This window comes from Notothenia rossii, assembly GCF_949606895.1.
Source record: "Notothenia rossii genome assembly, chromosome: 9".
Taxonomy (NCBI): domain Eukaryota; kingdom Metazoa; phylum Chordata; class Actinopteri; order Perciformes; family Nototheniidae; genus Notothenia; species Notothenia rossii.
The window spans coordinates 14,222,337-14,239,234 of NC_136907.1; the positions used below are offsets into that span (position 1 = coordinate 14,222,337).

The following is a 16,898-nucleotide window of genomic DNA, read 5'->3' on the forward strand; positions in this document are numbered from 1 at the left end:
GTGGGGGGATATAGTTCAAGGAGACAATTTCAATTTGAAATTCATAGGGTCCGTACAACCAGAAGAACTTTTTGTATCTCAGCCTGTGGAGTGAGAATATGGAACAGTGTGAATGTGGAGCTAAAGCGATGTCCAGACATTAACCAGTTCAAGAGGAAATACAGAGAAATTATTTTCTCGAGATACAGGGATGGGGAAGGTGTTTGACTATGTGTACAGTATGTGTATATGTGTGAGTATGTAGGTGTGTATATGTATGTGTGCATATGTTTATATCAGTGTATGTATGTGTATGTATATACTGTATGTCAATCAACAGATAATTAATTATTAATATTGATTAATAATACTAACAATATCAACAATAATGCATAAAAATGATAATTATTGCAGATTACAAATTATAAATAAATCATTTCGGGACAAGGGGGTGAGATTAAATAAGTTCTACTTCTTCTCACTCCTTTTCGAACATTAGATGTGGCACTGTTTATGTTGCTAATGCTGTTGTTGTAAATGGCCTTTTTTGTTTTGTTATTTTTATTTTTTTTACTACATGACTATGCACTGCAACATGCATTTGTTTTGTTTTTGTAATTTTACTTGTTCAAAATAAAATGTATCAATCAATCAAAAAAAGTCACATTTTCCTATTTTGCAGAAATGATATCCATGCAAATGCCTGTCAATCACAACATCCATCTGACTTAGACAAAAATAATGCACCTTATACCCAGGAGAAGTAACATAGATACAATAGAAATAGATGTTGATGCAATAGTCTGCGCAGAAGCAAATAAATCAAGTAAAAGCCTGACCTGCAGTTTCTTTTAATTAGCTGGAAGGATCCACCAGTTGTGTTGCAGAGCAGCTGTGAGGAGCGAGGGCACAAACACCTTGACTCAGGGGTCAACCCTGCTGATGACAAACTGTGCACTGACCTTCTCCACACAGTTAAGGGAACATTGTCACCACGGTTTTAAAGATAATCTTCTCACCTCTTTTGATACAGAAGTCATACCCTGAATGCAGTGACACATCCACATCCTGGATTTGAGGCATATGGACATTACAGGGAAAGGCTCCTCTCGTGAGCTAAAGTTAAAATCAACACAATAATCTTTGGGTAAGACTTCTCCATCTGAAAGAAAAGCTGCTTTAATTAAAGTGTTTCTGTTGGTGAATGGACGTCTGACGGAGCAGATTTTATATTAATCCCCCAAATCCCTCCTATAAACACGCTCTCACAGACAACTGTTTATTAACCTCACAAAACATTCTAGCCATCTTTTTAAAATCAGTTGTTTATCTCGGCAAACAGAAGCACAAATCTAAATGTGTGTCTGGCGATCATAAAATCAGTATTCACTGTTGTTTAACTTTTATAGGACTTTATTTCCATCAGTGAACCCGTATTGTTTTCAAAGTGTCAAGTGATCTTGTTATTATTAAAAATTGTTGCGATATAGCCCCTCGAAGTCACTTTCAGCAACAATATACTCATCATGGAGTTTGAAATAAAAAAAAAAAAAATTGAAGCTGAATTTCATTTTAAAAAAACTGCCCTACGGAAATGATACCAATTAACCAAATCAGAGAAATTGATTTGAATATATTCTTAATTCACTTTTGCTGAAGAGTGACAGTTGTAATGTGTACATGATAACACCAACTGCAGAGCTGAGGGCACACAATGGGGTTAGATATATCCAATGGAAAAAGAGAAAATAAAAGACACTGTGAATGAAATCCTTGTATGTGTGAAATACTTCTCCCTCCCTCCAGATTTAGATTCTGTACACAATTCTGAGCTGGTATCCTAAAAGTATATTTTATCTTTTCCCAAGAAACATGTTGCTTGTCTCAGAGCGCAACACTCCTATTCCTACACCATGCAGAATTTAGTTTCTCTGGTTTTCCTCTCCCCAGAGGCTCTTTCATAATGTACAGATTACTTTGAGGTCGCTAGGTTGCTGGGTTGAAGCTGATGCTAAGTGACTGTGTTATTTTTAAAGCCAACGCCGTTTTTTTTTAGCTTGTGACGCATTTGTCAAAAAAAAAGCTTGTGTATAGGCTATTTTGAAATAAGAATATCTAGAATGAAAATGAAAGGAAAGTGGAGGCGGTGACTTTTATAACATCCCCCTTAGTATGGCAAAGACATTACATCTCAGGAAATAATTCCTCAGTGTTGCATTATCTCTTTTTATTTTTCTTTGGAAACCTCTGAAATTCTTAATCCCTTGATCCCAGTGTAAACACAGATGCTGTGCGTGTGTTTGTTTAGCAACATCTGAAAAGCTTGAGAATGAAACCGACTATTCCACGGCTCTAGCTGCTGTATATTGTCAAATATTGAACATTTCTTCTGTCTTTGACTACTAAATGACCTCCAAAAATACACAAAGGAATAAGTAAGAAAAACAGGGGTATAGAGAAGAGAAAGCAGCAACAGCATCTTTTTTCATGGAAGTAAAAAAATAGAACAAGTTTATGTATGTATTGCATGCAGATGATTTATCAAATTCATACGAGAACTGCTTTCAGGTACTTTCTTAATCCCTGTTATTACAATAAAATAAATGAAGCTGTTAGCTGTGACATTTGGACATTGTTATTCTACCGCCTGAAGTGGGTGAACAATATTATTGTAGGAGGGATGGAAAAGCATAAGTGCAGCACTCAGCATGCTGGGTAATTCGGCGGCAAAAGAGCGGGTGGACAGAAGGACAAAGGGTTTCAGAAAATAGACCACTGAGAGGACAGACTGAGGACAATACAGAGAGATCTGAGTGAGGCAAGGGAGACATGGCAGAGTACATATCCTGGATGGAGAGGCAAGGTGGATTATGAAAAAGAGAGTGGATGGAAGATGAATGGAGAAATATGTCAGTGGTCAAGACTTAGTAAAGGGAAAGAGACAGTCAGGTGGAAAGGGAAATACATGGATCATGGGTTGAATACAGTACGTCTTTTACTTTATTTTCAGTTCCAAACAAAACTTTATCTGATACACAGTTAAAGTTCTTCCAGTTTGTCCATGAGATTGACACACTCTCGCCATTGAATATAAGAAACTGTGTGAAACTGTGGTTCTGCAATGGCTTGAAACCATAGATGTTATTCTTAATGCAAATATTATCGGGATGACTCAAAGTAACCCAGGGTTCGGAAGATGAAGATGTATTGTATCCCTCTGAACAAACTCTCCTACGCTGTTCAAGGTTTATTTAAATGTTGCTGTTGCACAATAAGTCAGAATCCCTGGATAATGTGTATCTCTTGCAATGTGTTATTTATGCGTTTTGGCTTACAATAAAAATTCTGCCAAAATGACACCGTAATTTACAACGCCATTGTTCAAAATATGTTGAATAGAAAGGGCATGGTGTAAACAAATTGTAGAGGGGGGAGTAGACAGCCAGATATCCCAAGAGATAAGAAAAAGTATAAAAATAGTCAGACAGCGGTACAGAGGGGACAGACAGAAGTGGAGCAGAATAATGGGATCGCACCGGTTTCCAAGATCAATTCCCAGCCCACACCCCATCAGTCATGGCAATTATGCATGCCACCATGAGAGAGCGACTGTTAAGAGGGAAGAAACAAGATACAACTACCTCTGGATGCTCTTAATTACAAAACTGCTTCCCTCATCTCCCCAGGAATGCAGGTGCCCCATTGTTATATCTCTGTCTTGAAAATGAAGATGGTTACATTCTATATTACGAGTATAGGGAGGAGAGATGTGAAAAAAGGAGATTAAAAAAGACTTGTGTATGTGTGTCACCTACATATATGGCTTTTCACAGGAAAGCAAACTAATCCAGTTATTTGAGGCCAGGACAAACGTATATTCTACCTCAGCACTGTTTCTTTTCCACAGATGGATACGTGGTGGAGTGGTCATAACCTCAAATTCAGAGGCTTTGTTGGCATATTGAAACACAGTATTGCCACAGCACAAGGGGATGTGAAAAGGGAAAAGTTGAGCTTTTAGGGGGGTGGGGGGGTGCCTCAATATTTCACAAAAAATGGCAGGTAAAGAAATATGCTCTCCCAAAATGATTTTGTTTGGCCTGTCAGAACCAGGTTTTTCTCTCTGTGTCTGAACTTTTTACATTACATTACATTACATGTCACTTGTTAGACGTTTTTATCCAAAGCAACTTACATACTCAATACTGTGGGCAATCCCCACAGGAGCAATTTGGGGTGAAGTGTCTTGACCAGGGACACAACGACATGCTGACTGCAGTGGGGTTTGAACCTGTGCTCCCTTGATCCGAACACCAACGCTCTATCCACTGCGACAAACGCCTCGTTTTCTTTCTTAAATTGTACAGATGTCTTATGTGTGAAGCTTTAGGCGTTGAGAATATTGTTTCAGCTTGTAAGAGAAAGCACCACAATAAAACATATTCACAAATGTTTGAGGCCAACATTTTGTCACATAAACAGTCCTATCGGCTCATTATTAAAGTATTTATCATGAAACACTGAAATCCAGGCGGTTCTACCACTTACTCTTTGTCCTCTTCTATCCCCTTATCGGAACACAAGGGATACTTCCTATCATATAAAACGAATAACTGACTGCAGAGGAGGAACATTTTGCTTGAGAGGATTATGAGCGAGGAGTAACGAGAGCGAGCGCGACGGAGCGAGATTGTCAAACGGATGAAAAAATGTGCGTTTGAGATAAAAACACTGGCAAGGTGCAGAGCAATAACAGAGATTGGAGGTGAGTGGGACAGAGAGGGGAAGAACTAATGAGGTGAACTGTGGAAAGACAATCTTGTGTAATGCTACTATGAGCCATTTTATACTCTAGTAGCTTTTACAGTAGCAAGCAACAACTGAGGAAAGAATTTCAATGAGCAAAATGGCAGTATAACTTAAAGATATTTATGTTTACTAAGTGAGTCAGTATTCTCTTTATGGCAAATAATACAGCAAAGGATAAGTAGACAAAGTGCCTAAAGTTAGTTCTCAATGTTCTAGAAACCCCATGAGAAACAATGACATGCTAAGGGGCTTTATCTTTGAGGCACAATTAGCCTCATTGGGTCCAATTACAGAAGCTTGTTGTTGGCTATTGAATTTTAAAAAGGGTAAGGAGATAATACATGAGGAAGAGATAGAGTTACAAAACAAAAAGCACCTTTATCCTTTTGAGCGATCAAGATGTCCCAATCCTCCAAGTGGACTTCAGCTCTAATGACCAACAGGCAGTTTAGAAAAACTTGTGCTATGTGTTCTAAGATTATTACGCACGGTCTTCCTGCCATAGTCCTTATTTTTTATCTACAAATGTATTTCTAATCCATTTTTCATGCTCCATAATCTAGATGCTAGTTTAGTGACTAGCAACGGATATATTTCAAATCATAGCGTGTGCTGAGATTGGGGAGGTGTAGGTCTGGAGTCAAACAGGATAATCGGGTGAATGGATGACAAATGGGTGATGGATAGATAGAAAAAAAGACTTTTGATTGAATCCGCCATGGTTAAAAATAGCTACTGTAAAATGTGCTTTTCAGGTTTCCCAGAGTGCAACCCATTTTGGGGAAATGGGATTACTTTTTTTCTGTTGAAGCACAAGAGCGAGCTGCAAACCTTTTTTCTCTCCATGGTGTTGATGTATTGTATGTCTATTTTATTTATATGTATAGTAAGTCTTTATATTTTAAACGCACACTTTTGTCCTTAATTTTATCAGCACCACGTCACTTTAAAGTATTTATTTATATGTATAATTTTAGCAAGTTTTTATATTGTCCTGTTCCTGTAAGCCAGTACAACGAAATGTCGTTTTAATAGCACACTGTGTGTTGTTGAAATGAAAATAAAGTATGTCTCAGTATTTACGTTAACTAAAACATTTAGGGTATTTGAAATAGTTGTTTCTTGCTATTGGTCCCTCCACACTCACATCATATTTATTTTTCTCAAAATATATCCTGTCCACCGAAGCACTGCTCATAATCTCTATGAAAACACAATTAAAGCTCTGGTGGGAACACACTTGAACATCACAAGCCAAAAAAGGGAGTTTCTTAAAATATGCATTCTGGAAGAGCTCAGTTTTAAAAAAGGGAAGTGAAATGCTATTTGCATGTAGCTCAAAAGCAAACATTCACAGAAAAGATATGTTTTAAAATATACGCGAACATTTATGGACTAGGCAAAACAAATACAACTAGATATCCAGACCAGGTTTGATGCATATTGCTAATTTTAAAAAAAAGATCTAATTGTCTGATTGAGAAGTAGGTCACTCTTTTGGATTTGTTGGCTCTCACTCCGAGACTGGTTCCTGTGCTACATCATGAGTTTTGTATGGTTTTACTTGTTGTGAGTGAACATACAGTAAAGTTTCCCTTTCCTGCGGTTTATCTGGGGATTGGAATGTTGAAATATCGAGCAACCAGAACTTTTACCTTTTCAGAAATTCTCCTCTAGGCTAAAAATCAAGATTTCATGCCTGGAAGAGTGGATGAACAGAAGGCTGTAAGATTCAGTTTTCGTCTATTGTTTTTTTTAGGTTTGCCCGCCTATTCTATTTATCATTTTTCAGTCAGGTTAAACTATTATACATCAGAGAGAATAGAGTGGAGAGGAGTGAAGTGAAGAAGTAGAGAGTAAGTTCAGACAAACTATGCAATACATTGACCTCTTAATGCTCCCTCAGCTGCTGACATTTTAAAAACAAGGATAATAACACTTTTTCTAAATTACGTCAGACATTGTCTGCATTTAATTGCTAAATATTTCATAATATCCCATGGGGAGCTTTGTGAAGCATACAAATAGAGAAAAAGTTCAGGTCTGCCTTACTCACGCAGACACAATTAAAGCGTTGACTTTCAAATGAAGAGAACTTGTTTTGCGCTTGGTTTAATAAATTGAAATCCTTTATTAAAAAAGAGTTACATTTTATTCTAATGTACATAAAAAATACTGACTTTAAGGCAACTAAAATATGACAGTAAAACGTTCACAACGTCATCTGTTTGCACACAACTCCAACCATTTTGTCTTGGTAAAATATAACGACTCAATATATTATGTTCTTAATAACTGACTGACAAATCAATTGCCTACATGTAAATGCTTCATAGACAAAATGTATTGTTGTTTATGTTGCATATTTTCACAATGCAAATTGGTGTCCCGCAGTTAGAGCTACAGTGGGGCAGAAAAGTATTTAGTCAGCCACCAATTGTGCAAGTTCTCCAACTTAAAAAGATGAGAGGCCTGTAATTTTCATCCTAGGTATACCTCAACTATGAGAGACAAAATGAGAAAAGAAAATCCAGAAAATCACATTGTCTGACTTTTAAAGAATTTATTTGCAAATTATGGTGGAAAATAAGTATTTGGTCACCTACAAACAAACAAGATTTCTGGCTCTCACAGACCTGTAACTTCTTCTTTAAGAGCCTCCTCTGTCCTCCACTTGTTAACTGTATTAATGGCACCTGTTTGAACTCGTTATCAGTATAAAAGACACCTGTCCACAACCTCAAACAAACAGTCACAATCCAAACTCCACTATGGCCAAGACCAAAGAGCTGTCAAAGGACACCAGAAATACAATTGTAGACCTGCACCAGGCTGGGAAGACTGAATCTGCAATAGGTAAGCAGCTCGGTGTGAAGAAATCAACCGTGGGAGCAATTATTAGAAAATGGAAGACATACAAGACCACTGATAATCTCCCTCGATCTGGGGCTCCACGCAAGATCTCACCCCGTGGGGTAAAAATGATCACAAGAACGGTGAGCAAAAATCCCAGAACCACACGGGGGGACCTAGTTAATGACCTGCAGAGAGCTGGGACCAAAGTAACACAGGCTACCATCAGTAACACACTACGCCGCCAGGGACTCAAATCCTGCAGTGCCAGACATGTCCCCCTGCTTAAGCCAGTACATGTCCAGGCCCGTCTGAAGTTTGCTAGAGAGCATTTAGATGATCCAGAAGAGGATTGGGAGAATGTCATATGGTCAGATGAAACCAAAATATAACTTTTTGGTAAAAACTCAACTAGACGTGTTTGGAGGAGAAAGAATGCTGGGTTGCATCCAAAGAACACCATACCTACTCTGAAACATGGGGGTGGAAACATCATGCTTTGGGGCTGTTTTTCTGCAAAGGGACCAGGACGACTGATCCGTGTAAAGGAAAGAATGAATGGGGCCATGTATCGTGAGATTTTGAGTGACAACCTCCTTCCATCAGCAAGGGCATTGAAGATGAAACGTGGCTGGGTCTTTCAGCATGACAATGATCCCAAACACACCGCCCGGGCAACGAAGGAGGGGCTTCCTAAGAAGCATTTCAAGGTCCTGGAGTGGCCTAGCCAGTCTCCAGATCTCAACCCCATAGAAAATCTTTGGGGGGAGTTGAAAATCTGTGTTGCCCAGCGACAGCCCCAAAACATCACTGCTCTAGATGAGATCTGCATGGAGGAATGGGCCAAAATACCAGCAACAGTGTGTGAAAACCTTGTGAAGACTTACAGAAAACATTTGTTCTCTGTCATTGCCAACAAAGGGTATATAACAAAGTATTGAGATGAAATGTTGTTATTGACCAAATACTTATTTTCCACCATCATTTGCAAATCAATTATTTAAAAATCAGACAATGTGATTTTCTGGATTTCTTTTTTCTCATTTTGTCTCTCATAGTTGAGGTATACCTAGGATGGAAATTACAGGCCTCTCATCTTTTTAAGTGGGAGAACTTGCACAACTGGTGGCTGACTAAATACTTTTTTGCCCCACTGTACATTCAGTCGGCTTATCAGTGGTTATATTTAGTGGCTGTGTGATCACCCTAATGATGAATTAGTGGTCCGTTTCAAAAGCATTTCCAACAGCTCTGTTCTCCCTACAAAGATTAATTAGTGATAACATTAAATGAAGCTTAACAGTAAATAACAAAATTGTATTGAGCAGTTTGTTTTAAATATGCACAGATTAGTATGGCAAATGTGTGCTTTGTTGGCATGAAAGACAAACAAATGTAGTCTGTAATTTCTTGCACTGCTTTTGTGAGTGGCTTGGGACAAATTCATAAAGGACTTGACATATTTAAAAAGCACCAAGGGAGCAAACAATGCTAAATTCAGCATTGCTCCATGGAGGCAGTGCACCCCCCGTCACGTAGTTATATGTTGTGAGATATTATGCACAAACGCATGCTTACACACCACACTGAGCTAATGAGGCCAGCTGTTGTGAAATTTACTGGGCAAACAAATACATATTGTTGCACTTGAAACATCATTTTGGATTAATTGTGATAGCGAAACCATGTCAACATATTTATTGATGCTCTCCATGTAAATTATAATAAAAAATGCCTGTGTTAAGACCCATAGCATACATTAATGTGATTATGCCTCATTTAGGCTATTAGTCTGAAGGTTGCCAGTCCCACATGACCGTGACATAGAAGAGAAAACATTTCCACACTTGTGGACTGTCATGTATTTTAACTGTTTCATTGACATTGCTTTGGTTCACTTGTCCGCAATTGTAAGCAACTACCCTGCTTTGCATCCCGTCCAACAACACTGAATCTACTTTGGGAAATGTGGGGATGTAATGAAAGGTTGTAGTGATGAGTGGGTGTGGGGAGGAGGATTGTGGCTTTAATAAACATAGCCACAAGCATTGGCAATGATGGAGTGTGATTTAACTAAACTGTCACTAAAGGGGAAAAGAGGAAAACAAAAAGCTATTGTATCCACACCTGTCGATTTTTCTGGAGAGCAAATCAAAATGGAGGGAAAAGGATAGGCTTTCATACTCAATTTCCAAAAGCTGTTATTACACACTTGTCACACGCTGTTATTCCTCGTGAAATCAACACTGAATGATGAGGGTTACAAAATTAGACAAACAAATTATTGGATACTTGAGTTTGATATACTAAGAAAAAAGTGCCTCTAATATGTATTTCCAATGGCTGTGTTAGTATATTTGTCAGTGTGTCCAATTTTAAGCTCTACCCCCTTCTCCTCGGTTGAATGGACTGATCTTTATGACCTAGTGTGAAATGTAGCCAAGAGCATTGTTGTGGCAGCAGGCTGCAGGGATGAAGCTACTGGTGATGCTGGGTTAGCGCCCAATTACAAATTGAAGGAAACCAATGGCAACAACCGGAGGGAAAACATTTTTGCACAATCCATTCTATATTTGTCAGCATTTCAACATTTGCCAACACAGCTTTGACACAAAATATGGTACTGTTACCTTGACAATGCTGCAGTGAGAAGCCAGCGGTAGTAAATGATGGCCATGCGACAGAATAATCTTTAATTGGAAAATTACTTGGAGATAAAAAGCTTCACAGCAGAAAGCATCTTTAAATCTATGAGTGGGTGTGCACGTGTGTAAAGCGGCTTTCACAACAATCTTTCAGCAGTGCCACATTGAGGAAAATGAGGTTTTCTGACATTGGCTTTCTATCTTTTATTGATTTTAGCCAATTTGTTTAGGTAGGATTTTTGCGACTCTCCATCAAACTAATTAATAATTTCCTACTTTGTGATCTTGACCAAATGTTGAAATTAAAAAGTAAACTACAACTGATCACTTCCAGGCTACTGAAAAATAAATTGTTTCAATTGTATTTCTTTGAAATAAAAACAACTGCAAGCAACTGAGCCATACATGGTACAACCTCATATTAAGTAAGAAAAGATAAATGAAAGCCAAGTGTAGCAAAGTGGACATGACACGATATCTTAATTGTTTACAATATAGCACCTGCAATGCAGTTAATTACATTTACAGCAATAATATAATGTGTGAGGTGGAATTTTCCATTAAACAACATCCATGCATCTGCAGCGCTCAGTGACCACTGAAAAAGAAATGTGTCACGATGTCCTTGTTGGCTCTGTACGCATGTGACATTTCCTTTCATGTTAAATGTTGATGGCAAATTTGCACAGACAAGTAGACACGAGCACACAGCCCTGCTGCACATGGATTGTCAGCGAGCTCATGGCTTATAGCACCTCTGGCCCAATGTCACTAGCTCTTATTGCATATGACAGCCAACAAATGTGATTGTGAGAAAAGGTGTGTGAGCACACAGCACACATTCAACCCAGAGTGGTGCTTATCTACATGCACACATGTACAGATGTCTTAAATGGTTTGGTCATGGTCAACATATTAGGCTTCATCAAGCATTTAATCAACGCTGCAAATATAGTAACAGTTTGTATGACCTTTATACGCCATCTTTTTATTCTACACATACACATTTCTTTTATTTCTGCATAATTCTGTTCTCATTTATACCAGTGCCTGCCTTTTCAGACCAGCTGGGACTGACTTTAGGAAAGGTGGGCCCCCTACTAGAAACTAAAGTGAGCAAAGGGAGAAGCCAGTATGTGGTAGGTAAAGAGGGGTAAGGGCTGTTATAAATCACACATTACCAACACACACTGACACAGATTATACCAGAAGCACCACTTAAAAATTCTGTTCAGTAATTTGGTTTTGAGTTATACTGGGCCTACTATGTTAGGGTTGTACTAAAAGGGTATACAGACATTGGGTGGTGTAGACAAAACTTTATCTATTCTCGGTTAACACTTAATGATGGACACTTTAATCTATACAACCGATAGTCTAACACAACTGTCCTGCAATAAATCCAAATGCATATGTTGTAAATGGCTAGGTGTTTCCATTATTTCCCACTCAATATATTAATGATTGTATTCAACAACAAGGTAACAAAAACACCGCCCCAGTTCCACAGCACCACAAACTACAGCCTACAAAATGACCATATTATGTTGAGCTCACATTATTTTGAGAGAGCAATATATCAAAGACCCCCTACTGCACAGCTTTGTATTTCTATGCGGTTTTCTCAGAACAAAACACTAAGGAGATAAATGATGAACAAAAACTCTTAAAAGGCATCAACGGTAATTTTGAAGAAAGGCGTACAAAATTGAACTTGATAAGCCTATAGAAAAGTGTTTTCAGTTTAAATCAGACAGTATGACTGATCACAAAGAAACACACTCTGACCTCTGCCTCAGCAATGCTCATCACAATTTCATATTTCTTTTCATCTACACTTTTCATTTTGTTTAAAGCACTGAGATTAATCAAAGGTAGTGAAGCAGCCCAAAAAAGTGCACTTATGCTTAAGTGTCTACTTGTAGTTGTAGAATAGATCATAGGCCATAGCTCAATAGCTTCAATTATCAACTATACATCAATATATGGGGCATTCTACTGAATTAGTACAAAGTGCGGTCCCACGACAAGAAAAACTATTTAACAAAACAATTAAGTATTCAGACATAGATATTTACTAAGAATATGTTATGGTCTATTTAAACACAAGGCATTACATTAGATAGTGATACTGTAAGCTTAAAAAAACATCGTTTATAGGGTACTTTCTATTGGGAAGTAGTTGTCCCCAACCCTGACATCTACATTTCATGTTCTGTAAATAACACTTAAAACATTTTTTTAAATTGTGTTCAATGGTATAATTAGAAGATCTTTATGATTACATTCAAACAGAAGTTGGAATATTTAGATTTATTGTGGGTTTAATGTTTTAATAAAAAAACGTGTCCCCAGTTTTCATGCCACTTCTATGACAACAAGGGGTTTTAGTCCAATGGCTGAGCCTGGTTGTTAGCCACACCCCTGCATTTTTGACTAGGCAGTGACACTGCATCCATGTCCCTCATGACTGAATGGCAAGTAGCTATACCCCATACTTTTGATATAAATCTGTTCCAAAATCTGAAAATCGGCGTGTAACCTTAAGAATTGTCACTACCGAACAAATATTATCTTCAATTAAGTAAAATTTTTCGGGGTTTTATGCAAAGTATTAAGTTTTGTGTAAACTTCTTCAAAAACGTGTATGATAGCCATTTACTTGCTAGCATTATTTAGTTATGCTAAATTTTAGCTGTGGGGTTTATTGTCCCAAAAATATAAATTTACAATTTAGGCATTTAGCAGACGCCTTATTCCAAAGCGACTTACAATTACAAATTACAGGGACATTCTCCCCGGAGTAACTGAGTAAGTGCCTTACTCAAGGGCACACTAGTAGTGGTGTTCCAGGCGGGATTTGAACTCGCAACTTTCCAATCATCAGCCCACCTCACTATCCATTAGACTACCAAAATAAAAAATACAAAATACAAATCATTTAATTGTGGCAGTCCGCCACAAATAAATCAATGTATGGGAAACACTGGATCATGCATTCTAGCCTCATTCCCCTCTATTTCAGCCTGTTACTAAAAAGTGCTGATTCTGGGTCAGTAGCTTCAAACATGCACACTTCAACATAAGGCATGTTATGAGTTAAGATTAAGCAATAAGGTTGAGGGAATATGATACAACCTTGAGAACAAAATACTTACTTTAATGTATGTTCAATTTCAACAATCATGAACTCTGGAATCAATATGATCAGTATTATGCATTTTACAAAGAAAACTTTGAAATTTGATTAAAAATGCACTTTTATTAATTGAATTGTGAAAACCCTCAAGAAATATTTGTTAAAAGGCTATTTAGAGAAGGGAAGGTAAAACAATCTTAACAGGTTAATATAATACTTTTTTACTACAGTGTATGTACTACAGTATGTTTCGGTAGAGACCATTTTTGGTTGAGGAAGAACATTCCAATACAGTCTGAAAATACGATATGAAAATGTACGTTTTTTTTTACTAGATGTGTGAAATTTAGATATGGTACAAAATATATATGGACATATTTTTTGGGGAAAAAAACATACAAAATAAATGGCCCATAATATCAAAAATAATACCACATACAGTAACCTCTTAACCTCATCATACAGCAATGATAATAAACAAAAAGCAAAAAGCCAATAAGTACACATCACATCCAATCATTCCACTTGGTATAAAACAACAGTCGAAGTGAGCCAAGATAATAAATAATTAATTTGAATTACTCTATGTTATGAATCTGGTGATACAGATAACTATCAAAAAATGGCAAAAAAAGTATAGATACGGTTCAGATGTTGTAACAGCATGACGAATACAAAAAGAATAACACGGATTACCTATATTAGGAGGTTGATTAGGAGGCAAAGTTGAACATTTTAGTCAATTTTCTTACATTTATGTCAGGATAAAAACGGCAGGGCATTGAAACATTTCCACATACTGTATCTGCCAGACTAAGTGAAAAAAAATGGTCTGTCCCTCCAAAACATTGGTAAAGCAGCACAGACAGAAGACAATAAAAGGTAGTTTGCCAAAAACACTCTCCATATAGCTGCTGAACAACAAACCTATTGATTTTTAGGACATCAATTGGAACAGCCATGTTTGGAAAACAATATTCCTTTTACTAACACTGGTGAGATAACAGGAAACCCAAATAGGACAATGCAACATCTTAGAGGTAATTCAATTAAATCAATAGGCTACAAAGCATCATAATCGCATGCAAGAACCAAAACAGACAGTAGGCTAATAAGGTATGTGACATAACAACATATATCAACTTACTATTGTCATTAAAGACATTCAATGCCATTGATTTAATAATACTAAAATAGAAAAATAGGCAACGCAAGCACACATTTTCAAATAGCAACATTTACATTATTAAGAAAGACATTGGAATTAAATTGAAAAAAATGAACCCTGCAGTTTATTCTGGCATCACGTTAGATAAATGTTGGAGACATAAATACATAGAAAACCGCATGTAAACAACTACAGGCAATATCAAAGTCAGCAATACTGATAGAGGTCTTGACCTTATAGCGTATTGAGAGACAACGTACTTATTGTGGCAGGCCTACAACTAGGCAACAAGAATTACATTTGCTAGCATCGCACAAACACACACAACACACACTGCAGGTAAATTCGCAACACAGGCCAACATGCAAACAATTAGCAATCATCAGACACCACTAGCACGTTTACTAACAAACATAAGCCTCATAGCTTAACGAGCACACACACACACTAACCATTAAATACAGAGCCAAAAACATCAAGCAACAAACGATTAAGCAGCAGGTTCTTACCTGGAATTGGGGAAGTGAAGTGGTCGCTCCGTGGGGAGAGCCATCATTTTGGAAATAATCTCCCAGCTGCCAAAAAAAAACTCTTCTTCTGGCTTCATGTGTTTGAGCCCAAAAGCTAATAAGTATACAAACACAAGTATTTCCACTTTAAACTATTCCAATATCAAAATGATCAGAATGCTTGCTGTTTAGATGCTACATGAGCAACAGGGCCCTGTTGTCCCTGCAGGTTAAGAGTGGGCGTTTCAGTGGCAATTTAAATGGACCGCCTTTTTGATAAAGGGTGCGTTGGATGTGTCACAGTAGCGGTGAGGGCAAATCTAAAGTATGCTCAGATGTGTTCACTCTATCAAAAATGAGTTGCATCTAAGCAATTAGGGCAATATATTTCTAGTAAATAACAATTGAGTTTTTTCAGGGTTAAAAATAAATGATACAATTGGCAATAGACGATTTTTACACAATTTATAACCAACAGTAATGTTGGTTGGATGGTCATACAAATTCTCCGCCTTGCTTCTTTTCATTGTTGAAGTCTGGAGGGCTGCATCAATATCTTTCTGAAGCCAATTTCATGCAGCATCAGCCGTGTTCAGAGGCTTCTCTCTAAAGCTCTCTTTTGTCATTCCTCACACATCTGCACATTGCGCTGTTATTCTAATATGTAAAGCTTTATCACCCCTTTCTGTTGCCTTCAAGTGTTGCCATTCATAGGGAATAATGCATTTCTTCTGCTGGCCCACACTTATTGAGCACTTTAAACATCCACTGCAACCAATAAGAAAGCACACAGGTAAACTCAAGTGGGGAAAGTTTTCTTACGAAACTTTATTTCCAAAAAAACAATACAACATATGCCGTGCCAGATGTTTATACGCTAGTGCAGAAAACCACCATTATGTATTTTAGTTGTGTTTAAACATTTGTATTATCTTGCATATTTCTGTTTGCAAGGTCATGTTGCTGTGAGTTTGGTCAGCATTTGGAAACTGATAGAATTGACAGTTGGACCCATAATTCTCTATTCTTTGTGTCTGTGTTCAAATGTAAAATAACTGAATTTTGATAATATCTCTGTCAATAAATTGCACTTTAGAGTTATGGGGATTGTAAATGAAATTGATTTATCTGCCATTCATAAACTAAAATGGATCCGAGCTATAATTACTGTAAGAGATAAATATAAAACAGATAAATTGCAGATAAACAGTTTTGTAGTTTATCTTTAGAGTTTGTTTGATCTTATCTTAACTTAATACTTTAGAATAACAATTCAAAATGTAGCAGTCATGAAAAGCCTTGCATTAACAATTAGGGAAAAATTAGCTGGACTTTTGTAATTTTCTAATGTTTTTTATGGACGAAAGATTAGCCATTTAACAGATTAAAGGCTCAAAGTGCCGGTTTGTTTGACTCACCAATACTGGGATAACACTTTACCAACGCTGTATCTACACTGTCAAATTGTGCTCAGATTAGCATTATTTTACTATAATTGTTATTTTTCAACATTAAGATGTGCAGAAATGTTTCATACATACATCTTTTTATGCAGTTTAAACAAAAACATGTCATACAGATCTGAGTTCAGAGGAGACTGTCCTGGGTCGGCATGGAGCCCAGTGATGTCACAAATCCTCAGCATGCGTGATAGCGTTTTAAAATCACGAGTACTGTCGTTTCCTTTTCACTTCTCTACATTTTTGTTTGACATTAAAATACTCACAGTGTATTCCCGCTCTATATTTGAAAGAAATATATAATATACTGTATAATCCCCTGTGGTTGTATTGCAC

The 16,898-nt window shown here is 37.2% G+C and overlaps 1 long non-coding RNA gene across 1 annotated transcript in view; it reads right to left on the bottom strand.

Annotated features, from left to right (window-relative positions):
• LOC307018105 overlaps window positions 1–15,332 on the bottom strand; it is an 88,448-nt gene extending 73,116 nt beyond the window's left edge. The window contains exon 1 of the long non-coding RNA XR_013802330.1: window positions 15,103–15,332. This is a non-coding gene — a long non-coding RNA (uncharacterized lncRNA). The remainder of the gene's footprint in view (window positions 1–15,102) is intronic.
• Between the last annotated feature and the right edge of the window lie 1,566 nt (window positions 15,333–16,898).